Genomic DNA, 27,134 nt, shown 5'->3' with positions numbered 1-27,134 from the left:
ATATATATATATATATATATATATATATATATATATATATATATAAAATTTATAACCTTCTCACATTGTGGTAGTGGCACACAGACCTTGGCAGTTACCAGCAGGTCTCTAATTGGACTTAAGGCCTCTCTAATCCATGCCTAGTACTGGAAACCTAGCAAACTACCCAGGGCAGGTGAAGTAATAGATATTAGAGGAAAAATCTATAACCACCACTTTACTAAACCATCACAACCCCAAGCACATTATGTGTTTGTCTTTATAACCACATATAAGTGCATTTTAAACTAATTGTTTAAATGTTGTTGGTAGTGCATGCTTTAGAATGCAGAAGCTGCCTTTAATTTGATGGGGCCTAGATATTTGAGGTACTCTTTATTGACATATCACCTAGTACTCCCACAAGACCTAGTTGTTTCCTATCCATGCATGACAAGAATTCTGTATCTTGGAAAATGACCTCAAAATTACTTTGATTGTTTATGAATATGCAGTTACTGTTAGGGATGTGCCTTGTGTCAGTTACTTGTCTTGTTTATGTGACACAATACTGCAAAAACACAAATTAAAACAAGGGGTTTATTTGACACACAATTTTGCTAGATATAGTTCCTTACTGCAGGAAAGGCCTGTCATCAAGAACAGGAGTCAGCTGGTTGCAGTGCATCCCCAGACAGGAATCAGAGAACAGTGACTACTGAATGCTTGTGATTTGCTCACTTACTCCCTTTTATTCATAGCAGTGTAGCTGAATGTTTTCCTGTGTCCCACCCAGTCCACAGCCACTCAAACCCAAGTAAACACACAGAGGCTTATATTAATTAAAACTGCTCCACCATTAACTCAGGCTCACTACTGACTAGCCCTTACACTTAAACTCAGTCCATTTCTGTTAATCTATATGTCGCCACGTTTTCCATTTTTCATGGCTTTACCTGTGTCCCATTACATGTTACTCCTTAGGTGGCTTGCTGGCATCTCCTGACTCAGCCTTCCTCTTCCCAAAATTCTCCTTGTCTGCTTATCCCACCTATACTTCCTGACTGGCTACTGGCCAATCAGCGTTTTATTAAACCAATGTACAAAAGCATTTATTCCCCAGGAGAGCAGCACTTTAGCCCATGGAATGGTACTACCCAAATTTAGGTTGGGTCTTCACACCTTAGTTAACCTAATCTAGAAAATCCCTCATTAACATGTACAGAGTTTTCTGCCCATGGTGATTCCAAGGCCCTGCCAATGTTACAGTCATTATTAAATATCACCTTCTCCTTAGCAGTGGGCGACATAACACACCTTCTATATCTCTCTTTTAGCAAGTAACATCTTTCTTACATGTTATCACTTGGTACAACCATGGATATTACAGTGACTGTTTCATTTGAACTTTGGCCTGGTCAGTACCTTCTTCTTATAAGGCTTATAAACATTTCCATGAGCCAGTAAAGCAAGCCTGTGAGTTAGTGTCCTATAGCAGTTATTAAAACCAACCACACCCAATTCTGTGGCAAGCAGTCTTACAGAACTGATTGAGGTACCAGGAGATCTGAGTTCTCATTCTGATTTTACTATAAGCAGTTTGACTGGCTTTATTCAAGTGCCTTTTCTCTTTCTAAAGACGGGGTTTACTTGCTCCATTTGAGCTCTTGATCCAGGGTTCCATCTCATAGGACATACACTAGGTTGTAGCAGAAGTGCTTATTGCCTATTGATTCAAATTTGGCTGCCAACCCATGAGTGTTTCTTGGCATGTGAGCTACTACACTGCAAAGAAGACTGGCCTGTTGGCAGTGCCTTAAGGACTCCTGGAGAAGTGAGGGAGGAAGACGTTAGCTGTAGCTATGAAAAGTCAGCACAGCTGTTTTCCTCTCTAGGAAGGAAGATGGAATCCATAATTATAAATTATGTTCTTAGTAATAATATTTAGATATAAGGTACTCAACTTCTCACTCAAGGAGGACAGAGATAACCTTGGCAATGATCTATCTATCTATCTATCTATCTATCTATCTATCTATCTATCTATCCATCTATCTATCTATCTGATACTTTTAATAGTCCAAATACAACATCATTTTACCTTCTTTGTTTTTAGTGTCTCTCTACTGTATCCCAGGCTGACTTCTTGGCCCTCCCTTTTCTTGCCATACTTTTTTTGTGGGTTTTTGTTTTGTTTTTCAGGACAGGGTTTCACTGTGTTGTGTAGCCTTTGTTGTCTTGAATCTCTCTCTGCAGATCGGGCTGTCCTTGAACTCACAGAGACCTACCTGCCTCTGCCTCCCGAGTACTGAGATTAAAGTATGTGACACCACTGACTGGCTTTGTTTGTTAATGAAATGTTCCATGTCTGCCCTCACGTTGTTCATTGGTCTGAAATTGGGTCTCTTTCCCTTTACTTTAAAATCTATATTGAATGAGTGACCTTTGCACCTTTGTGTACTAAGACTTGCTTATTCTGATAATCTAAAAATTTCTAAACTCCTAGCTAGTGGAGTGAATGAATCATTTATTTTTTTCCTCCTACAGGACTTCTTCAATTAACATTTTTAAGGTCAAAATATACACTGGTATCCTGCAGGGGAACATTTGGTGGTGGTGCAAGTGATAATCTGTAAATGATTGACTGTCCCCTACTTCATTATCTATGCTTGCTCTTCTCCCACTAGACAGCAAGGAAAATACTGGTTCTCCTGTTCCTCATCTTTAGCTTCTGGCAGTCAGCAAAGACAAACCTCCAAAGCAGGAAGATGTTCAGAGATAAGCCAAAATATCCAGGTTACTTTAGTAGTAAAAACAATGTGGCCCTTGAAGACTAGAGTCTTGAGTACTTAGCAATGTTCAATGAAGACATACCTCAGGAAACCAAGTCACTATTAAGAGACAGACATAAGAGACAACCTAGTGAAAGCACAAAACACTCTGCTTTGGATGGCTTTAAAACATGACTTAGTGCTAAGAATTCTTGTTCTCTCACATGGAAATAGGAACCCCATTGCAGCTGTTTGGGAGCCTGGAGCTGTAGATCTGACTGGTCATGAATACCACAGATGCTTCTTCCTTGCACAAGGGAGCTGCTGAGAAAAATTACTGTGACAAGCTTTTTAAACTTAGTACGTGTTCCTAAAACTTCCCCTTGAAGTAAAACCACGTCAGGTAGTGGAGTTTATCCTTGGAATGTATCAAGATTTGTGTCAGCAGATATTATTTCCAGAAAAAAATGCTTTTATTTAGTTACCAATATTATGATAGTCACTTCTGCCCTATCAATTTGGTTCATGCCAAATGCTTCAGCTTTGAGTCTTACTACTATGTTTTTTATCAGAGAAGCATTAGGAGGCATTTTGGCATTTGGCCAAATCATTGCTAATCATGTCAATTAGCCAACAGGAGAATTCATTTACTTTTGAGCAAACAGCATGTGACATTTTTAGCTAAAGCACTAGTATAGAGTAAAGCTTGCCATAGCAGAAACCACGTCAGGTCACCAGCAATCATCCCTGTCCCTGACTCCCTCTCTTCAGGCACCACCAGTCCCTAGAGAGCATTCATTTTGACCAGCTCTTGGCCAAGAGATGCTTTCTGCTACACAGAAAATGACACCCTCTGCAGCCCCTTGTGGCAGGACCTGAGAAAGTGCTAGCCCGCCCACCTTTACTGTTTTTTGATTGAAGTAATAGTCTGCACTGGCCTTTCTATTGTGACACATAGCTTGCTTCTTCAATGAGACTATCAGGAAGACAGTTTCTTCTAAGGGCACTTCTGTCTGAAACCATGCTTTCCACCTCCCAACTTTCCTGTTCACCAAAAAAACAAAAACAAAAACAAAAACAAAAAAACCCCAAACAAACAAGAAACCAAAACAAAATGAATCCTCCAATTCTATAAAGGGCGATGCAGCACAGTTAATCTGAATTACTTTGGACACTGAATACAGAAAGAACCTAAACAAAAACACAGAAACATCTTCCTAAGTAAAAATTCTTTTCTTTTTAAAAAGGATCATAACTACCTATTTTAGGATTGCCATTGTGCTTAGGAAATGTACTCTGTACTATAGTAGGCATAAATGTTAATTACCAAAGATTATAAAGTGAAGGCAAGCAGAAATTAAAAAAAGAGTCCAAAATTATATTTATTAAGAAACAGTTGGATTGTTAATTTGTTGAGGTCATGCTTTCCAGAAATTTGTACTGATTGCTGTAAAGCCTGCTTCATTTGTTCATGCTATGATGGAGCTAAGCAAAGAGAATATTCAGCAGTTGATGACCAGGGATATGCTTTCTGACAAAAGGCCTTAATGCTGTCATGCTGAGGTGGAGCGCTTTTGTTAGACTACAAATGGGGAAGGCCATTTACAGGTAAACCAGATGGCAGGGCAGGAATGAGGGCTTTCTGTGGAGAGAGAACCGAAGATCCCCTGCATCTTTAAGAACCATGTGCCCGAAGCTAAGGGGACTTTGCATGATAAGATAGAAGGCTGGACAGAACCAGACCTTCAGGGGCCCCTTTTGGCTAGCTGTGTTCATTTTACTTGATATATTGTGTCTGTCCTCCCCTGGTCAATATTCTAAAGGCAGTTGAATGTGTTACTAAGAGCCTGGCAACGGAGTCAGATAAATCTGGTGTGTAAACTTATGCAAGCTAATTAATGTCTCCAAGGCTTAATTTCCAAATCTTTAAAGTGGAAATGATTGCCCTTTCTACCAGAAGGGCTGCAGGGAGGAAGGTCAGATAATATGTGGGAAGCAATGCAGGAAACGGCACCATCTTTAATCAGTTTTATGGTTGGATTTATTCAAGGTACATTGATGGAGTAACCAAGGGCTTCCTTAAGAAAAGTTAATTTAGCAGAAGCTGTAATGGAGCTTCAAATAAAAAGCAGTGGAAGCTGCAATTCTTCCCCACCCCCCCATCTTTGGAATAATGAGCTGAGGTGTGCCATCGACTGGTGTCCTCATGCAGAGCCAAATGCTATTATAGTCCTAGTGTTTATGCTCATAAGGCGGAGGTGAGGCTTTTCTTACTCTTTCTCACCTAGTCTCACATAGTAACTTCTTCCCAGCATCTTAAGTGAAGATGGTCAGCAAATGCACCAAGGCCACTGTGACCCTCAGTCTCTGCTTTTTTAGGACAGATACCGCAGTTCCTCCAATTTCAATGGATATATACTTTAAAAGATGTTTAAACCATATTGTCACTTTTAGGAAAGGAAGTTCAAAGTCTGTGAGATATGATGGTTCCCTTAAATGAATAGCATACATCTGCAGCTTCTGTGGCCAGTGGTAGGTAGACTATCTAGGGTGGCTTCTGTAGGTCCTGGCTGCTACCTGTATAAAATATCACTTGTGTGTGCATTTCAGTAGTTATTAACAAATTGATAGATTCTTTCTGATTCATGAAATATAAGGAATTTAACTATTCTTGTTTATATTTTCATAATTGACATATATTACTTTTCTAATGAAAACATCTTTAGGTATTTAAAATTACATTTTAAATCGTTTTTACAGTCATTTTCATACAACTTTATATTCTCATTTCACATTTCCATTCCCACATAACATGCTCGGGTGTTCTGTTAGAAACTTTAATAATAAAATTACTGCAAATAGGGAACCCTAAGAGTGAATGCAGAGGTTGTTCTAAAGCGTGTAGATTGCTCTCTAGAGACTTGAATTGGACTCTTCCTTTGGTTATTTACTAGGTATAAATTCTGGCTTTACCCCCTCATGCACAGAATGATGTCTCCCTTAAGCAATTTGTAGGTTATCTTATGATTCAAACTAAGTATAAAAGTAAACTATGAACACAAATACCCACAGCTGATTTTTATTATGATTCATTATTGTTATATCCTGTGAAGGCCCCAGTTTTGTTTTTATTGAAGGTCTTGTGGGCAAGTGTCTTACATTGGGGTAATTTATATTTTATTAAAATGGTCTCATCCTCATTAATGGACTATTCCCTTTGAAAATTAGCTAATAAAATTTATGGTTTTTTGAGGCAGCACTGGGATATATGTTGTCCAATTCCTTCATAAAAAGGTCTTTTCATGTCTTAAATATCAATCAGACCTGAGACTATTTGCTTTTCTATCCTCCCCTTCCAAGGGCCTATTGTCTGCTAAATGTGCTTGATATTTAGTGTTGAATACTAAGCATCTCTACTCATGGCTGCTCCTGGCTTGGAGAGACCAGGCCCTACAAGTTGGCAAAAGTGCTGACTTTCTTCTTGGATGTGCAGATGCTTAATGTAAGTGTGGAGCAATTAGAACATATTTTAAATGTTCTTTATGGTAGTCAACCCACCTCAGCATACATCTTTGCTATATATTTCCACAATACAACCAAAACATCAAATAATATTCCATTATATTCTGTGTCCAGCTGTGGGGTTGTTCTTTCTTTTCTAACTCCTCTGCAATATGCACCTACTTGGCATTATTGAACATAAGAGTGTTCATTGATCACCATCAATGGTCAGGAGAAAATGACAAGACAACTTCTTGCTGGGATCAACTCTTAGGGAACCTGGAGTTATCCAGTGATTCCTGGGAGCTCTTGGGAGTCTGCCCACTGACCCAGCTTCACTGTCTCTGATGACACAGGAAGGTCTCATGGTAATCTTCACAATGTCTCTGAACTTGGATGAGTCACAAATCAGGGGAGCTTAATGATTTAGGAAATTCATATTTCTCTTGTCCAGGACAGGGAGCTCTTATCTGTCCAGCAAGGTGAGCAATTCCACCCATTGGTAGACCAGGAGCCATATGTAAATTACATGAACAAGTTTATTTCAGCAGTTTATCTATCATATTATATATATTAAATATGTATAAATTTGTATTAAAATATCACTTCAACATGTAATCGATGTAAAAGTGTGATTAGAATACTTTATATTTTATGAGTTTTCAGTAATCATTCTAGCTTTAATTTAGATTTGGAGTTTATCTGAATTCAGATTCACCACATGTCAAGTGTCCTCTTGCCTCTTGTCCTAACAGCCATGGACAGTAGAAGTCTACTTTATTCTAGTTTGTCCCTTAGAGAAATGGTTATTTCTTTTCCCCTCAGTAAATACTAAGTGGATATCTAACATTTTCCACATTTTCATTGTTTCAGCTCTGTGGCCATATAGATTGAAATTTGGTCAAAAGCAAGAATCCTAATAATAAGAAGTATAAAGGAAGTGACTTTTTAAAGGTCTATGTGTCATATAAACAACTGGATATGAGTTTTGACACATTAGAGGTAGAGCTTCATCCAACTTCAAATTCCAGGCTGGAAGGAATATAAGTATTGGCAAAGTTGGGCTCTAAGTAACACCACAAAGAATTAACAGTCACCCTATAAGAGCAACATAGGCCATTGGAGAAAATTAGTAAATTCAAGGTACTTCCACGAAAGTGAGAGTGTGCTATTTAGGTGTCAGGTACAGAAAAAAAATGACTATGAGCAAATACTTTGGTCCAGGAGCAGATCATGCCAACCACAGTCCTTGGTTTGTGTTTGTATTTAGGCACCTCATTTTTGGGCATCTCCTGACTTGCTTGAGTGACTGGTGATACGTAAAAATGTGTTGTCTTTCTGCTGAGTGGTGTCTCCTCATGGTATTTCATGTTCTGATACATTTTCAATTTCAATTTTCATAAAAAGTCTCAAAGTGGAGACTATGAACATCTTCATTTAATGAATGATAGAATTTGAAATGTAGTGCTATTAAGAATGTGGATGCTGGCCCATGCTGATATTTCCTGGGGGAATCTAAAACTTTGGTACAATTCTGGACCATCCTAAAACTTACATTTTTAGTTTATACTGCTTTTCTAATTAGATAATATAATGGCTAAAAATATAAATAACCAGCCACAGATTGTAAACATATCCGGGTTAATGGAGAAGCTTGATAATATGTTGTCTAATTTTTGCCAGGTTAGATTGAAATTAAATTATTAAGTACACTTAAATCATTTAACTTATTCAAGAACCAATTCAGATCCACTTTACATTAAGAGTTTCCTACTTCAAGACCCTCATTTGAAATTCATATCTCCTTCCCTTGATCTCCATAAACAGTTTACACATCTCATGGTGCATAATAAACCTCCTCTGTTTATCGTTATCAGTGAGCATGTTTTATCTGGCTTTTCTCTACAGCCACTCCTGTGTCTTCAGAACAAAGGAGCTGCTGCAAGGGCTCTTTCCTTGTGTCTTATGATTAAGCTGAATTGTTAGATGGATAGTTAGGGGAATGATGGATGACAGGAGGAAAGAAAATACTTCTGTGCATTTCAGAATGAGAGAACCATTTGAATGAATTATTTTGAGAATAGATTTTGGGTAAGGCCCTTTAATTATGAAGGCAACCATGCACAACTATTTGAGATGGGGAAAAGGACATGGACAACTGAAATGATCACCTGCTTGAGGTGGTAAGTATTCTTGCTCCCCGTGCACAGGCTTACCATCTACCATGTACAGTTTGTCTAGGATTTCACAGAAATAGCTTCACACATTTTTAGAAAACATCTTTTCCCACAGCCTTAAAGCTGTATCTGAGAGCATTGGGCATTGCAGAAACCAGTTCTTATCAGCTTTGGGGAGGATAATGTGTTTCCATAACTAATGTTTCAGGAAACAGGGACATGTTTACTTTCTTCTTTTTTGAATGTGTTTTAGAGAAAAGTTGCCAAGTGATAGATGCTGAGTTCAAAGGAAAACTATGGGTTGATGATGAAAGAGAGCTTTGCACTGGAATATATGTGGCTTTTGCCATCTGACTTTACGTTTGCTGTATTTGGACTGGTTCTTGATAGTTAGGTCAAGGTGTACAGTTTTCCAATGTTTGATTTGAAGGACTGTGGCCCTTCCCCCTCTTCTGTTCACTTCAATTTTGGTGTTGATGTTATTCAGTTGGGTTTTCCTTCTATCATAAAGGCAGATGAAACACTAATGTAATGTGTGACAGCATTTCAGGATCCTCATGTCAAGCACTCTCTAATCTATTTTGGATTACATGCAAAAAATGTATAAGACACCACCCCCATTAATCCTGTTTTCTGGATTTTTCTGCTTGTAAATGGTTTTCCTCAGGCTATGCATTAGAAGTGAATGATGATACATAAAGGTGTCCCATCTTAATCATCACAGTCCTTGTAAGAGGAGTGCTTATCCCCTCTCTTTGATTTCATTAGGAAATTATTTAAAATGCATAGGAAGCACTGTAGCCAGGCATGAACTGCCAGGAGATTTGTATCCTTTGGTCTTACTCATAGTGTGTTATTAATTTTCTTTGGTATTTTTACCTGCTGCATTTAGTTTCATTGACTGTGTCCATATCTTTGGACTTCTTTTTATGCATTGGCATGTCACTAATGAGCATGTGAATGTAATGATTATATTTCACCTGTCAAAGAAGTTTGGGATGCATTTAGTACTTACTTATGTGGTACTTATTTAGTACCAGTGCCCTTTGACTTATTTCACTGCACTAACTATTGTTATGTTATTACTGAAGCATACATATAAACATACATTTAAGCACATCATATAAACTTTGCTTTGGTTCAGTTATATTACAGAGCTGTCCTGTTCCAATTGTTGCTTTGAGGGGGCAGTAAATGCAAAAAAAATAGCTCTTTTTTTTTATCAAACAGGAATCTGTTGAATCATTTTTTGAGATCAGCTGAGGAATTGTCTGAAAAGAACTTAGCCAAAACCTTCAAAGGAAGAACACTTTCTAGGAAATATAATGTGCTTCAGGGATAAGAAGAAATGTGGATTTGGGTGTAGGGTAAGATACAGGGGTCAAGGTTAGTCTTGTGGGTGTGGATATGCTGTTGCCCCAGCAACATTTATTGGAGACACTGTCCTTCCTTGTTAGCTTGTTTATAGCATTTTTGCTCGGAGTGCATTTGCCATGAAAGTGTAGATTTATTTCTAGTCCTGTTCCATTGGTCCATATGTTGGCTCTCTTATTCCAGTATCATGCTGATATAATTACTGTCACCCTTTAATGTGAATAATGATGGCTCTGGATTTGTTCTTTTATCCTGAGACTGCGTTGGCTATTTTAGATCACTTTTTGCTTTCATATAAACTATAGGATTGTTTTCTTCTAGGTTTATGAAGAACACCTTTGGTATTTTCCTTTTTATTAATGAAAATGTGAGATTTTAAAAAACAAGACAACATAATTCATGTTAGCTTTGATGAACAGTGAATAAAGAAAATTAACCTATACCTGAATGGCATGTTTAACAATAAAAAAATTAAACAACCACAAAAAGTAAAACCTTCCAACAAACAAAAGCAGGATTTGTTTTAAGGGCACAAAGGTGCCCTGCAGCAGATTCTGCCTTTACTGGTATGTCTTCTATTACTAAGTTAGAGACAGGCTGGGCTCCTCATGGGCAAGATGGTTAAAGAATGACAGGACAGTCACACAGAACACCATACTGGCCAAGACCCTCAGGGTCCAGTGCAGAGCTGACTTTGTGCATAGGAGGCACATGTATACGGGTGAGTAGTCAGGCAAATACTATTCAAAAGCTACTCTGCCCTGGGTTCATTGAACAATGTTGGAGAAACTTTGGGCTTTGTTTTTTATTTTTATTTTTTAATTTTATTCTTTAAATTCTATTATTTAAATTCTTTAAATAAAAAAGTTTTATTTCTTGTACTTAATTTTTAAATAACAAGGTCACTGAAACTCATGAATGCTACAAAGAACCTTATGCAGTAGTTAGGTAAAACATTCAAGCAGTTTTTAATTCATACATACACAAAGCAGCTTTATTTGAGATTTCAATTTTCCTCTTCAGTTTGAATGTGGAATATTAGGGAGCCTTTTGCATGTCAAGGTGCAGGAAGTAGAGATCACTTTTCCATCCTACCTACATTTACCTGCTAGAAGTAAAATTAGATAAGTAGAAATGATTATCATATATATGTGTCTATATATGTCTCTCTCTCTCTCTCTCTCTCTCTCTCTCTATATATATATATATATATATATATATATATATATATATATATATATGTACACAATGTAACAAGAGTGACAGACTTGAAATTGCAATCACCAAACAAACCCAGGATAGCTGTTGTTACCTTTAATTGGCAAATACAGCACAGAGGACATTGTCTGTGACTGGGGAAGTCATCAAAGAGGAGGTGTGGAGGCACTTTTCCTTTATTAATCTTTTTTAAATGTAGGTTTTCTAAAGTACTATCTAAAGGTATATATCTATACAGCTCATTTTACTCAAATGTGCCATCTCCCTCTGTTCATCCTTATCTGAGGACGAGCTCTTTTAATTCACTAACGTGGACATAAGGAACTCCTAGATGAACAGGCTGTGATCTGCAATCTCACTTTCCATGGGCTGCTGCTCTGCTTCAGACCTCTGGGGGTCATTTCACCTTGTTAAAAGGAACTGAGAGATCTGGGGATCCCGCTGGCAGTTTTATGTGCTGGCTGTTTTATGTGCTGGCTGTGGCTGTGGATTGTGTGACTGTCATGGTGTTAGTGTGCCCTTGTGTTGTGAGCTATCTCTAGTTGTTGCTGTGCTGCCTGTGCATGGTGCTGCTAGAGTTGCATCTGCATCTGCAATTGTTGCAACTGCGAAGTGGAAAAGCCCAAGCAGTTAAGCTTTCCCACTGAAGAACATCTCATTCCTCATAACTGAGATAACAGCTATAGTACCCATGGCTTCTCTATTGCTTAGAGTATGAATTCTGAAAAGAAGAGATCCACCAATAGAACTGCTCGTAAAGTACATGCTTCACCTATCAGCATGAGGTCCTTCTAATTCCCAATCAGGGTGAAACATTTTAAGAATATCTCAAACACCACTAGATTCATCTAAATCTCTATGATCTCAGTGTTCAATGGTCAGATGAACTGCAAAGTCATCTTTGACATGATTAGAATTGTCTCCAGGTAATGCTGCACATATTGAACTAATTACTTCTGTTGATGTTTCTGTATGTTCAGAAGTAACATGTTCTTGAGGAGATGTAGCCACAATAGGAACAGGTGAAAGACTGTGGCTGCTCTACAGAGAAAGCTTCCCCACCAAAGTTGAAATTAAAATCTACCCTTGTGTTAGGCGGACAGTTGTATACTTTGTTGTTGCCTCAGTTTCATAAGATACAAAAAGATCCATAATCATAGCAAATTAAACACTTATTTCTGTGACCTCAACAATTTTCATTGAAATATAAATCACAGCTAACACCTTCATGTCGGTACATCCTAGTCCTGACATTGGTGTTATGACCACACCTTGGCTCCTGGCAGCAATGTGCCCCCACAGTTGGCTTCCTGCACTGTCTAGGTTTTATCCCAAGGCAGGGTGGTCAAGGGAGAGGGGAGGCCATCTTTGGTATTTTCATAAGAATTTCATCATGTTTATAAATCTTTCAGGCAACACAAACATTTTAACAGTGTTAATGTTTCTAGTCTATGATCATGGGAGGCCTTTCCATTTCTTTGAGTTCTCGTGAATTTCTGTTATTAGTGCTTTGTGATTTTCATGGTAGAGGTCTCTTACTTCCTTGGTAAATTTATTCCTAGATTATTTTTTAGTGGTTGTGAATGAGATCCCTTCCATGATTTCTTTCTCTGTATTTGTTATTGATTTATAAAAATCATACTTACCCCCTACAAAAGTTACTCAAAGTGGATGAAAGACATCATGTAAGACCAGAAATTAGGAAATTATTAAATGAAATCATATGGTAAGCAGTTCAAGTCATCAGTATAGACAATGCTTTTGTTTGTTTGATTTTGTTTTATAAGATGCCAAAAACATAAATAACCAAAGCAAAGTAAATGATTGTACATGGCAGAAGAAACAGTTAAAAAAAAAAATGAAAGGATGGTTTACAAGATGGGAGACTTTTTTCTCAAATCATTTACCTGACAAATAATACATATTTAGAATATATAAACAGCTAAATAACAGCAATAAAAGCCAGATAATCCAGCCACAAATGGACAATCCAAGAGGATACTCAGAAGGCCAATACATTTATGAAAATAAAATGCTCAGTTTTATTAGTCTTCTGTAGTGTCAAAATACAAATTAAAACCACAAAGAGGTATGACCACATCTCAGTTAGAATATCTGTTACCAAAGGGACAAACAATAACTGATGCAGACAGGGATGCAGAGAACAGGGAACCTTTGCACATTATTGCTGAGAATATGGATTAGTGTAGCCATTATGAGACCATTACAGAAGTTCCTTTAAAAACTAAAAATAGAGCTGCTACATGATCCAGCTAGCCTGTATCCGAGTCTTTAGTCAGAGGAAATGGAATCTGGATAATAAAAAACGATACCTCTGTTTCAATGTTTGTTGTCGCATTTTTCACAATTCACTATTCACAGAGCTGGGATACTGCATCCAGGTCCATTCATGGCTGAATGAGTGAAGAGAATGTAGTATAGACTGAATAGAATACTATTCATATGTAGAAAAGAATGGCACCCAATAATTTGCATAGAAATGGATGGAACTAAATGATACTATGTTAAATTACAGACAGAAAGATGAAGTATATATTATCCGATGCTATACGTGGATGTTATAAAGTCTATCTGAATGTAGAATAGTGATTACTAAAACTTGGAGGATGTGGGAGGAAAAGGAAAGAGTCTGTTTGATAATGAGGACCCAAGCAGAAGGAATTCAATCATGTTTTATGTAGCTTAGTGGAGGAACTATGATTCACCACAACATATTCAATATTTAATGGAAAACTATAGAGGAACAAGGCTTCCAAGCATAAAATAATGATAAGGAGATGGAAATATAACCCTTATTCATTTAGAACATAGTGAAAATGGGTACTGAAACATCACAGTGTCTTCACATATGTGTACAATTACTATATACTAATCTATACTTACAAAGTTATTTATTTGGAAATGCTAACTGGTTGATTGTTACACATTTTATGTGTGCATCAAATTAAGTGTACACCATATATTAGGAACTCAGAGTAGTGTTGGTTGGATGTTTTCATCATTATCATCATCAAATTTGATATTGCTTCAAATGATTAATATCTGGTTTTGAATAAAAACACATTATGTGAATTTGTGTATACGTGCATATTATAGATGAAGTACACACCGTTTTTATTTTAAGGGAAATTAGGATTTATTTTGGCTTACAGTTTGGGGGGATAGAGTCCATCATGGTGGGGCAGACATGGCAACAGGCACAGTAGTAGGAGAAAGAAGCTGGCTAATCCCAGTGCACCTGCACACCGAAGCAGAGAGCAAACAGTAGGTAGAGTCAGGCTATAAAACCTCAAAGCCCTCTTCCAGTAAGGGACTTCCTTCGATAAAGCTCCATCTCCCAAAGGCTCTGTAATCTTCCCAAATAGTGTATCTTAAGATGTATCTGGCTCATTGCTTACACAGACTTTGCAAATTATTGACATACCACATGCCTCCAATGAGGTGGCATAAGGTGAGATATGATGTTGAAGAGATTTAAGATATCAAAACCAAGACCACCAAAAGACTGAGGATCTATATCCCTTAAAGGCCCACAAGATGATCTAGAGGTGCCACCAAGGGATTCTGTTTGAGGGCCAATTTTTTTTATTAAGAAGATTTTTTTACTCATTTTACATACCAATCAAAAATCCCCCTCTTCCCTTCTCCCTCCTCTCCAGCCTCCCCCTCCCTCAATGCACCCACCATTCCCTCCTACAAGAAGGTAAGGCCTCTCATAGGGAGTCAGCAGAGACTGGTACATTTAGTAGAGGGAGGTCCAAGCCCCTCCTCCTGCCTCAAGACTTTGTGAGGTGTCCCATCATAATAACAATAAACGAGTATTTTAAAGCAGGCCTCCAGGCAGAATGCACAGCAAGCACCAGATGACAGTTGGATTATGTTAGAATACAGAGGAAGCTAATGTTGTATGGCCTAACGTATATGCATCTTTAAGGAAGGGATATTTGGCTTCAGTTTTACAGAGTTAGACAGGGGTTACCCTGGGAAAAGGAGGGTTTCATGAGAGATAGTCTCTTGATTGCTCTCCTGCAGTAATCTACTACTACTATAGTCTACTACAGTAGACTAGGTAGACTCTTCTGCTACTTTTTTTTTTTTTTTTGGTTTTTCGAGACAGGGTTTCTCTGTGTAGCTTTGCGCCTCTCCTGAAACTCACTTGGTAGCCCAGGCTGGCCTCGAACTCACAGAGATCCGCCTGGCTCTGCCTCCCGAGTGCTGGGATTAAAGGCGTGTGCCACCACCGCCCGGCTTAGGTAGACTCTTAAAGTTGCCCCCCTCATCCCCAACACCCCTCAATTGAGCAGATCAAAGGCAAAACTCATTGAAGTTGATTCTCTTTCTGTGGTACCTTTTGCATTCATTCCTGGCCCTGGCACCATAATCTCAGCTCACTCAATGTGGGTCTTACCTTCTAGTCTTATTCCACCAGACTTTGGATCAGAGCATATCCAAGCTTAACAAATAGGACTGCTTATCTTTAAAAAGTAAGTAGTCTATGACATTATCTTGCCGTAGACTTTTGTTACTTTTCTCCCCAAATAGCACTTTCTTCTTTAATTTGGCATAAGACGAAATTCAAAGGTTCTGTATTTATTCCAAGCCGAGAGTGCTAACAACCATATTATTTTATATATACTCCAAAATTTTAATACATTATATGCATAATATTAAATATCAGTATATATGATATTTTATAAGACATAGGATTTTTCATCCATAATGTGCTTTATTCAATTCATAGTTTATGAACACCTTTTCACTATCATATACATATTCCAATAATAATTATTTAATTTTTGGATGAAGAGAAATTTGTTCTATTCATATTTTTGCATTCATTTCTGCATATGTTTTCCTAATGTCTTACAGTGTATGATGGTTTGTGGCTAAACGTTTTTATACAATGACAATAACTTTTAGAATAATTTCTTCCATAAAGTCTTTTGGTCTAATTATATGTACATCACTTATCTCTCAATATATATCCAAATTGCCCTGAGATGTTATTACCTATGTCAGGTGGGAATGTTTGAGTACACCAATCCCTACACTCTGCTAAGTTAGTGCCAATACTTACTACAACAAACAAACAGTCAGTAAGTGAATGCCTTGCTCCTCTGATGAGAGGGAAATGGAATTCCATTAGATCATCAGTCTAATTTCTACTAACTTAGTTACTAATGAGCTTTATTTTTCTTATGTTTAACTTTTTTGTTATTTATTTATATTTTCTTAATTATGCTTTGTGAGCTTATATTGACCTGTGTTGTTTTCGAATTACTCCACCTTATTATCTAATTGGAGATAGTTTCCAGTGCATATTGATAGTAGTGACTCCATCTCTGCCATAAATATCACATGGCTTTGTTTGGCTAGGTTCTCCTGGTATTTGTATTTTCCCTGTCATAAGAAGTCTTATTAATTCTCATATGATTTATGACTTGCATTATTTTTGTTACTGCATATTCTTTTATATTTAAGAATTAATGTCTCCCCAAGTACTTTTTATGGAGATGTAGTATTTAGTGTACAATTTTGATTGTTTACATGCGTCTAGTATATTGTATTTTCTATTTACTCATGATTAGTAACTTTATGGTTAGCTATAATTAAAATTATTGATTTAATAAAACCGAGAATCATTTGGGGAGAGAGCCTTAAAGTGTGACTATTTACACTGAGTGGTGTAGTTGGAATTTTCTTTGGGCCACCAAAAAGCTCCCAAATAAAGACATGGACACTTATTATTAATTAGGTATGCTTGGCCTTAGCTTAGACTTGCTCCGCTGCCTCTTTTAACTTAATTTAACCTGTTTCTATTCATCTACATTTTGCCTCAGGGCTTTTTACCTTTCATTTGTTCTGTATGTCCTACTTTATTGCTTCCTCTGTGTCTGTCTGTCTGGCCCCTGGCATCTCCTTATCATCTCCTTTTCTTTCTCCTCAAGGCTAAATTTCTCCTTCTACTTACTCCCCTACCTATAAGTCATGCCTTTATCTCCCTCCCTTGCTATTGGCTGTTCAGCTTTTTATTAGACCAATTAGGTGCCTTAGGCAGGCAAGGTAAAACAGCAACACATCTTTACATAAACAAGTGCAACTTATCTTGACATAGTTAAACAAATATGCTACAACATAAACAAATGCAACACATCTTTGCATAGTTAAACAAATGGCAATGGTTATGTCTATGAAGGATGTCTTAATTAAGTTAATTGGTGTGGAAAAAAGTTCATTGTGTGTGGCACCATTATGTAGACAAAGGGGTCTGAATGTTATAAGAATGGGAAAAAAAACCTATAAACATGGACAAGAAAGCAAATAAGCATGTATGAATGCATTCATTTCTGTCTGCTCATGACTATGGATGTAGAGACTAGCTGTGTCAAGGTCCTGCTGCCTTGACTTCCATGAAATTCTGACTGTAAGCTGGAATTTTCTTGAGATATAGCAATATTTGTACTTCTTCTAATTAAAGTTGTTCATCTTTGTGGAAATTTTGCACCTTTCCTTCATACAATTAGTTCATATAATTAGCCCTTTTGTACTGCATTCTTAGTGTTTCTTTTTATCTTTACTCTACTTCTCTGTGTAAATGGAATACTGTAAGTACTAAATTGTCCAGGATGCCATTAAAGAAAATACCTATAGTTGTTAGTTTACTATATATGTTAAGTTAAATAAATGTTGAAATATTTTAAAAGGCTTTCATTCCTTTATTAGATTAGACAATATATACAATATATGTGCATGCTTTTTATACTTAACTATGAGATACTTTAGAATCCCTTGTGATTTGCAATTACATTTTTAACAAAATTTCCTTTTGCATTTTATTTTATTACATGATTCTTTGTGATTTAATGTTTCAAGATTTATATTTATACTTATAGGGTAAAGTTAATGTTACTTCTGTATCTTTTGTCTTTGAAGAGGTCAGATTAGGTATCAATTAATACTGGTTTCTTACATAAACTGAAAACCATTCCATCCTTTTCTTCATTCTTGAGTTAAGAATTTACATCCATTTCATTGGAAAGTCTTTTCCCAGCCTTTTAATCTGAGATAGTGTATGTCTTTGAAGTTGAGGTGTATTTTTTGTATGCAGCAGAAGGATGGATCCTTTTTCCGTTTCCATTCTGTTAGCCTGTGTCTTTTTATAGGTGTATTGAGTCCATTGGTATTAAGGGATATAAATGACCAGTGATTGTTAATTCTTATTATCTGAACTGGATCCTCTGCATGGGTGGGACAGTTGTGTAGCTTGGTCTGTTTGAAGGGCTCCTGACAGTGAGAATAGGATTTATCCCCAGTGCATTAACTGGCTTTTTGGAGTCCATTGCCTATGGTGGGACACCTTGCACAGTCTTGATGCAGTGAGAAGGTGCTTGGACATGCATCAGCTGAATGTTTGCTGACTCCCCATGGGAAGCCATACCTTTTCAGAGGAGGAACTAGGGGGTTGGCTGGGGAAGGGGAAGGTTTGGGAGGAGCTGGAGGAGGGATGAAGGAGGGATCTGTGGTTGGTATATAGAATGAATAAAAAATTCTTAATAAAAAATTAAGAAAAAGAATTTAGATTCACCTATAAGCTCTTTATTTTTAGAATGATAATTCTTAAAATCCTGTTTGAAAACCTCAGTTTTATTTCTTAAAGAATTACAAGTGTCAAAGTCTTGCTTGAAAATGTTCTCTTGGATAGCATGGAAGGAGAGAAGGCAGAACAATCTGAAGCTTAGTGAATAGGGCTAGGTCACTCTATAGCACAACACATTCTGCAATAATTTCTCTAGTGACGAAAGAGCCTATTGAGTGCATCATGTTTGCAAGCCTATTCACCTTTTTTCCTGCCTCTTGTAGTTTGTGTAATTTACATTTTGCTATGAGATATCCTGACATTTTGGTATTTCTTACATGTTCACCCCGTATCAAGTTTCTCATGTGTCATATAGCACATTCCTATTTTACCCCTTAATTACAGTAGAAGTTTGACTTTTAGAGATCACCATCAATCATATTTCTGAACATATCACCCATCTATGTATATGACTACTTTACTTCACTTCTTCAACCAAACAGAATTTCTTATATGGCAGGGTGGACTGTCTTTATGTACTGAGCCCATCCTCCTTGTTGACTCTCAGCTGTTCTGTGTTCTCTCCTTGTTTGTCCATACTCCCCAGAGACAGTGTCTCTACCCTGCCTGACAGATTCCTAAAAGCACTCAGCCTCTCCTAGATACCGGATGCCCACAAAATGTTTCCTTCTTCTAGCTTTTCTCTAACTCTCCTCTGTCTCTGTATTCTATCCTTCTCTGCCATGTTACATTTTGTTCAGACTGATGTTATATTTATGGCACTATATTAGGTTTGCATATTTGCAAACCCACCTTGTTATTTTCTTCAGCTGCAGTGTAAGCAGAGTCCTGGCACCCAGGAGTCACAAGGAGAATATTTATAGGGTGTGTGTGCTGTCAAAGGGGCTGTTCGCCAGCAGTTTCATTGTATGTCTCAAACCCTGAGTAGAAGTGCTAATTACTGTTGAATGGATGCTGAGTGCATGGAGAATGCATGATAAATTTGCAGTAAAGCCTGTCAGACCCCAGTGGGATTTATGGAGAAAAGTAGTAGGAGGTAACTTAGGGTCATATCATCATTTAGTATGTGAGTGGGAGAAAGGAGATCTGGGAATGAGAATAACAGAGAGAGGGCATGTTTCTTAGTTGTGTGGATAGTATAAGCTAGCATTCTTTAGCAGTTACACCAGCAGCATGCATCTTTTCTAATTCATGTTTTAAAAATAAATATTTGTTTCAAGACACCAGATACTACTTTTGGATCATATTTGAATCAATTCATCATCTTTTATCTTAGTGTTATTTTTAATGATAACATTATAAAATAATTTAGAAAGATAGTGATCTGAAATCCCAAACTGTATATAGGATATTTGTCAACCAAGCTAGGCCTTTCCTCTTTCCTTACCTCTGAATTGTACTCAGTGCTTTGCAAGATCCGTTCTGGAGTTTAGCTACATCTTTTGAATTCTTTGAGTCAGAGTCTCTCAATGTGGCCACGGCTGTCCTGGAACTTGCTATGTAGAGCAGGCTCACCTCAAACTCACATAAATCTGTCTGCTTCTGCTTCCTGAGTGCTGAGATTAAAGGTCTGTGCCACTATGTCCAGCTATCTATAATTTTAGTGCCCTATACCAACAAGTGCTTCGAAAGGTAGGAGCACCAGAAATCTTCCCTTCTGTGGGCTTGGTTTAGATAGCATGTAGATAAGTTATAAAAACTTTTCGTCATGGTTTTGTGAGGCTTTGAACCATATCACTTAAGTCTGTAAACTTCTTCATCATTTGTAAATCTTGTCCAGGTTTTTTGGAAATATTTATTTGGATCACAGTTGTCCTGTCAGTCAAGGAAGGTGGCCAGAGTCCATATGACACATAATGTTATTTAACTAAGTTTACTCAATAATTACTATTGTGTGGTACCTATGTGTTGAATATGACCTATGAGGGATCTAATGACATTTATTTAGTTCAGGAAAAGCATCAAAAGTCTAAAGAGAATAAAGATGTTTTAAACTTTATCTGGCTTCTTTTCAATCCTGTAGTCCATGGGTTTGATTCTTCACTATTTTAAGAAAGATATCATTTTAGCCACTGTTAATACTTCTTCTCTGTCCTGCAAGGCTCCATAAGAAGCGCTCTCCCCTGCAGTTACACTTAGTTAATTGGTATTACCACTTGTATTGGCCAATATCAGAATGGTTAAAGATATATGAAAGATATACAACCTTGTCTTAACTATCTGCTACATGGACTAGACAATCAAGAGTGAAACATTATATAAAGGGGTCCAGAAACAAAGATAGAAGGCATCTTTATCTAGTTTAACTGTCTTTATTATGTGTAGACTAATATGTAGTTATGGAATCCCACTCAGTGGTTGGAATTATATGAACATGTTTAGAAGTAAGGACACATCTTTTGTGTTTCTAGGACAAAAAATACATACCATGTCATGGGAGTAAACTATAAATGGTTAGAGATTTATATTTGATTCTGAATAATTGATTACAATATCATATTCCAGTAAAAAATTCAAGAGCCAGCATACTGAAGTTGTTCATGCAAATAGAAAGTGCAAATTCTAATTAACTGTCCTGTTCTTTTCTGGGAGAAGTACTTTCTCTTGTCATTTCATGAGTATAATGGAAAAGTACCTCCTGGATTTGAATTAGCTGGGTAATTCTTGACTTTGGTCAAGCCTTTAAACTGGTGGGAACTTTAATGGATATTAATTAGTGTGAAAGCTTTTCATTCTTGGAGGGACCTTTCTTTTTGTGAAAAAGAGAAATCTATCTTGATTGACAGATGGATCCCTCTGTTTCATGTTTTATTGTTTTTGAAGAAAGGAGCTTTGATTTCCTGCCAGGGAGCTTTCATAAAAGGACCTGGGCATGCTGAGCCCTGATTAAACATCAGGGAGAGGTGATGGTTCTTTTATGTAGCTGTTCCCTGAATGGTGAGGAAGCCAAAATGACAGTGACTGTCAGAGAGGTGTCTGCAGAAGGACCACATTCAGCTACAGGAAAAACTGACACAGCGAAGAAGACTGGGGTGCAAGTACTGTTGCTTATAATTCTATGACTATTTAAAGAACATCTATAAAAGTAAGGGTCAGACTACTGCTTCAAAACACAGTATATCAAGTTCTTTCCTATATTGCTAGTGAATATTGACCTAAATTACTGAAGCCTTTTTATACAAATAGATTTTTTTTTACTTTCATTAAATGATCCTACTAATGTTAATAGATATAAAGGAATTATATAATATAGCAAGTAAATAATTAAGCATCCCATTTTGTCTTAGATTTATTGTTTGCTTTCAAATTTTTCCACGAGACATTCTTATTCATCAATTGTCTCTTCCAGGACATTCTTATTCATTAATTGTCTCTTCCAGGATTAATTATGGAATTAAATTCATAAGTAGACAAAATAAACTGGTCTCAAAGTATATGACAAGTGGGATCCTGGAAGTTGCAGAGGCTCAAGTTTAAACATTACATATACCCAGGCTCTGCCTTCTACTAGTCATGTGGCCCTAGGTGAGATGGTTTACTCTCTAGTTCTGTGAACACGGGAAGGAAATAATAGTACTTACCTGGCAGAAGGATTTTGAAGACTCAACAAGACAATGAGAAAGAACACCCCACATGCTCTGGGTCTTAAAGCACTTCTGGGGCAACCATATTTTAATATAATGCCTTCAAACAGAACTAACTAAAGACATTGTAACTGAGGCTTGAGTCATTGTTGTTACAAAGAGACAAAAATAAATTATTGGAGAATTTGGGGTCACTGGCAGTTCTTTTTATGGAGTATGGAAGAAAAGAACATGATCTTTTATATGTGTCTAATTTCACCCAGAACATAAGCCAAGGAGTAGATTAAGAATTTCTTAGAAATAGAGCTGGGCAGTGGTGGTACACGCCTTTTATTCCAGCACTCGGGAGGCATAGCCAGGCGGATCTCTGTGAGTTAGAGACCAGCCTGGGCTACAGAATGAGTTCCAGGAAAGGCACCAAAGCTACACAGAGAAACCCTGTCTCAAAACAACAACAACAAAAAGAATTTCTTAGAAACATAATGGCCATCTATCCATTTGTATGTATGGACTGAACTATTAATATTCAATCCGTTGAAATTTCATATTTCATGTAAAGGAGAGTGATCAGAGTCTAAACCTCTACATCTGAAGATTTCAGGGCAAGTGTGTTAAAATTAATACATGCTCACTGCAAACTAACCAATTGTTATCGAAGTGAGCATTTACTATGAATATTTAATGTGAATATTAACTGTTCTGACCACCTTACATACTAAAAATGATATATTTTGATTTACGACCTGTTGAGAAATAACATGCTTTAAGAATATATAGAAATGACTTGGTTTTGTATTTTTCATTAGTATTGTATGTATGTATTGTCATAGAAAGACTTTGCTTTAGAGCAGCTTTATATTGACAGGAAAACAATGAGGAAATGCAGCTTTTCACCCATTATTCCCTCTCTTACATTGCCAATCTCAGAAGCCACTAGCCTAGCTTTACAACTGTGCATTTCCTAAAATATTGGAGTCTTACAATATGCACACTTTTCAGCCTTGCTTATTTTGCTTAGCAATGTGTTTTTAGGGTCCTGATGTAACTTTTTATGACTTGTTTCCAATGATATGTAACATTTCATTAGATGGATATATCACAACTTTTAAAAACAGACACCTTGGATCATTAAGTTTTTAGGTAGTTAAGAATAAATCAGGCATACACATTTATAGGCATGTTTGCATATATCCATAAATTTTAAGTCATCTGAGTAGATATGACAAAGCAAAAATGCTGTTTTAGTTGGTAATAGCATGTTTAATACCTGTGACAAACAATGTTCCAAAAGGCTATACCATTTAATATTAATACTAGCAAAGATAGTTACCCAATCACTCACCAGTATGTAGTATTTTTGGTGTTTGTGATTTCAACTATTGATTTAATGTGTGTGTATCTGTGATTTAGAGTGTGTGTGTGTGTGTGTGTGTGTGTGTGTGTGTGTGTGTGTGTGTGCTGTTTGTGAGAGAAAGAGAGTGAGTGAGTTTGTGTGGTCTGTGCTTTTTACATTTCACCTATACTATTAGCACCACAGAGCATTTGTTTATTAATAAAAATAATATGTATGGGTGTTTTACCTTCATAGATGTCTGTGTACCATGTGCTACATGCAGTGCCCACAGAGGCCAGATGTATTAAATTTCCCTGCAACTAGAGTTATAGACAGTGATGTATGTGCTCGGAAATAAACCAACTTTCTCTGCAAAAGCAATAAGTGTTCCTAACTGCTGAAATCTCTCTCCCACCTTGGATGCACTTTCTAACTGTTTTGTTCACTATATCCTAAGTCTCCAGAAAGTATGTGACATAGTGACATGTAACACAGCGAGTGCTCAGTAAGTACCTGTGAGTGAGTCATGGAAAGTTGGATTAAACATATTTAGGACTGAATGACTCACTTGCTAATGGTGTAAGCATTTTCATAAGGAGTAGGAGGCAGCTACCATTTACATGGTTGGTTTTTACTTTCCATGGTCTTGCTTTTTACAGTTTCAAACATGTGTGGTCAACCATGCTTCAGAAATTTCAACTGGAATGTTATAGAAGCAATTCATGTTTTAAATTTTTCATGGCCTTCCTATGGTGACATCTATAAGAATTGGGGATTTGAAACTCCTCTCTGTCCTTTTTGTCCAAGGCACAAACACTGTTGATCAGCTCTCAAGCTATCCTAATGACTGCTATGAAATCAGGGTGCAGGTGTTCCAAACTCATCTTATTTCATAGCAGGCCTAATATTCAAAGTTGTGATATGGGCAACCCAAAGATTCTATAAAACAGTCCTGAACTATTACCATTAAAGGAAAAGGTGAAAGTTCTCAATAAGAAAAATAAATCTTAGGTTTTTTGCTGAGATCTGTGGTAAGAATGAACCATCTATCAATAAGAAGGAAAAAATGTGCTCTTTTCACTGTTAGATCTCTAACTGAAAGTGATAACATGGTGTTTTGTGCCTAAATGTAAAATGGGAGAGGCTTAAAGTATTGTGTGGGGAAATCTTGAGCTTCTTTGAACACTTGAGCTTTGAGTCCTCCAGATGAGGGGCACTAAGCCACTTACTACAAATGCAATAAATAATGGGTATCAGGGAGGTCCCTAGTAGCTTCATTGCTCACCATAATACTCATGTTAATTCATACATTTCGTCTCTTAATGCAGGTACTCCTTTTCCATCATCACAGGCTGTACACTACAGTGAGACACTTTGAGAAAGCCGGCAGTTACACAACTTCCATTACACTATTTAAATGGTATACTCACTCTGTTATTAGTTAATATCTCCCTCTGTCTACTTTATGAGTTGGTTTTCATCACTGGCATGCACATGCAGAAAGAGCCATAGGGCATAGAGAATTCAGTGTTATCCATTCCAGCAGGTATCCACTGGGGTCTGGGGAGCTACCTACAAAGATACGGGACATACTGTGGATCTTAACTAATGACCTCAATATAAGCTCCGAAGTATTTGTCTTCACTTAGCCACTTAATAAGGTAAATCTTCCCTTATTTATTCTTAAAGGAAATGACCTTTTATTTAACATCTGCAATCTAGTAACCTTGACTGAGGGTTGGGAAATTTTTCACACAATACTCTCACTATAGGGATCTAAGTTAAATCTTCTCTCTTCTCTAACCCTTTTCTACTCAGTTCTGAGTTTTCCAGGTGATTCAACAGCAGACACACTTTTAAACCCAGTCAAGTTTGGGTCTCAGCAAGTTTCAGTACCAAGTTTAGTTGTGAGATACTAAAGCAAAGCATTTGAAAGAAAGAAATAGTTATACTAACATAGATTGTTGGTCCAGGGACATGGCTCCATGAATAAGAACATATGCTGTGCAAGCATGAGGACCTGGGTTTGAATCTTCAGCATATATGTAAAAAGCCACACATGACCAAGTAAGCCCATGACCCCAGTTCTGGTGACTGGGGAGGGATTCTTGGGGCTTACTGACTTCTAGCTTAGCTAATGAATGGAGAAGTCCAGGTACAGTGTGAACACCTATTTGAGGGAATAAGGGGGATAGTGAAAGAAAAGGATACTTACTTTTCTCCTCTGAGTTTTACGTGTGTGCGTGGGCATGCACACCTGCACACATATATTACAAACATGGATACAAATACAGTGTAAGGAGTTCAGTGGTTTTTAAAATGTGCAATGGATCAAAGTTTATCTAGTATGGCTTCTGACATTTGAAGAATAAAAGTACACAAAGCAAATAGATACTAAATCCCCCCTTCCCCACCTTTGCTACTCCATCCTAAAGGCTTATGAGAAATGTCTGCAAAATATTATCAAACTGTAAACAGGATCACACTGCTCTGTCCACAGGATAGAGAGATCAGGTCATGTCAGAGCTATTTCCTTTTCTGAAAATCAGCTTGGATTTGATATTTAAAATTCATTCAAGGGAATGGAAGAATAGACTTGTAATCCCATTCTAGGAGCTTGTGGTGGGAAGGTTTCTGTGGGTTCAAGACAAGCCTGGTCTACACAGGTATACCCTGTCTCAAAAATTAAGAAAAAAATCATATCCATTTGTTCAACATTTCAAGTCTAAGAACTTAACTAGTTTTTAAGACATAGGTTTTTCTGCAACAGTAAATGTCCAGTAATAGAAGGATAATGAGTAGGCATAAGACATAATCTTAATGAGGATTATTGAGTAGCTACAGTAAGTACATTCTAGCATAGAGAAGTGGACTATATACATCATTAACAGTAGTTTTAGATTTTGGTGATTTTTATAAAAAGCACACTTACTACTTTCATTTACATTTCATATACAAGGTTTAAAATCCTGCCCTCTTTTGGTATTTGTGGTTATTAATACTTTGGGAATTTTCTGAGAAGATTCCACAGAAAGGGTTAATAATGATATTGCAAGGAAAATATGTCTATAGGATGAAGGACAACTTTGGTTTTTATAAACCAATTGTTTAAAAATTATTTTGAAGTGGTTTTCTTAAATTTACAGAAAGTAACAGTGTTCAAAAACATAAACTGATATTTTTTGCTAATCTCTATACTTAAAATGATGGTGCTTATGAACTCTAGCCAGCAATGGCTAAATGCCCTAGGGAATATTTAGGTTTGTTTTTGTACCCATTTACTCTCTTCATCCACATTTCTAACTAACCAGAAAAAAATACAGTTCTTCCCAAATGGACATGGAGCAAGCATTTAGGAATTCAAAAACAGCTACTTTTGAGAGACATACTAGGTAGCTGCAATTCCCATATGTATGTGTTGAGATATGGGAGTATAAGTGCACAAAATGTTTGGAATGAACTCCTTTTCCAAAATATCCACAACCAGTTTACACAGCCTGACTGGGCTTTATAACCCACATTCCCTTTGCTAGGTAGGTGATCAAGATGTATCTTCTTTCAGTGACATGATGAAGCCAT

General features: G+C 37.0%; 1 protein-coding gene and 1 pseudogene across 10 annotated transcripts in view; one reads left to right on the top strand and one right to left on the bottom strand.

Moving 5' to 3' along the window:
* Positions 1-27,134, top strand: part of Nrg3 (neuregulin 3) — a 1,068,996-nt gene that overhangs the window by 28,857 nt on the left and 1,013,005 nt on the right. The gene's annotated exons all lie outside the window — the stretch shown is intronic.
* LOC128107803 (E3 ubiquitin-protein ligase KCMF1-like) lies at positions 7,262-13,379 on the bottom strand (annotated as a pseudogene).

The sequence above is a fragment of the Peromyscus californicus genome, unplaced genomic scaffold (genome assembly GCF_007827085.1).
Source record: "Peromyscus californicus insignis strain IS unplaced genomic scaffold, ASM782708v3 Scaffold_12__1_contigs__length_115047231, whole genome shotgun sequence".
NCBI lineage: Eukaryota > Metazoa > Chordata > Mammalia > Rodentia > Cricetidae > Peromyscus > Peromyscus californicus.
Note: the sequence above shows the minus strand (reverse complement) of the source record. Positions and strands in the feature narration are given on the sequence as shown.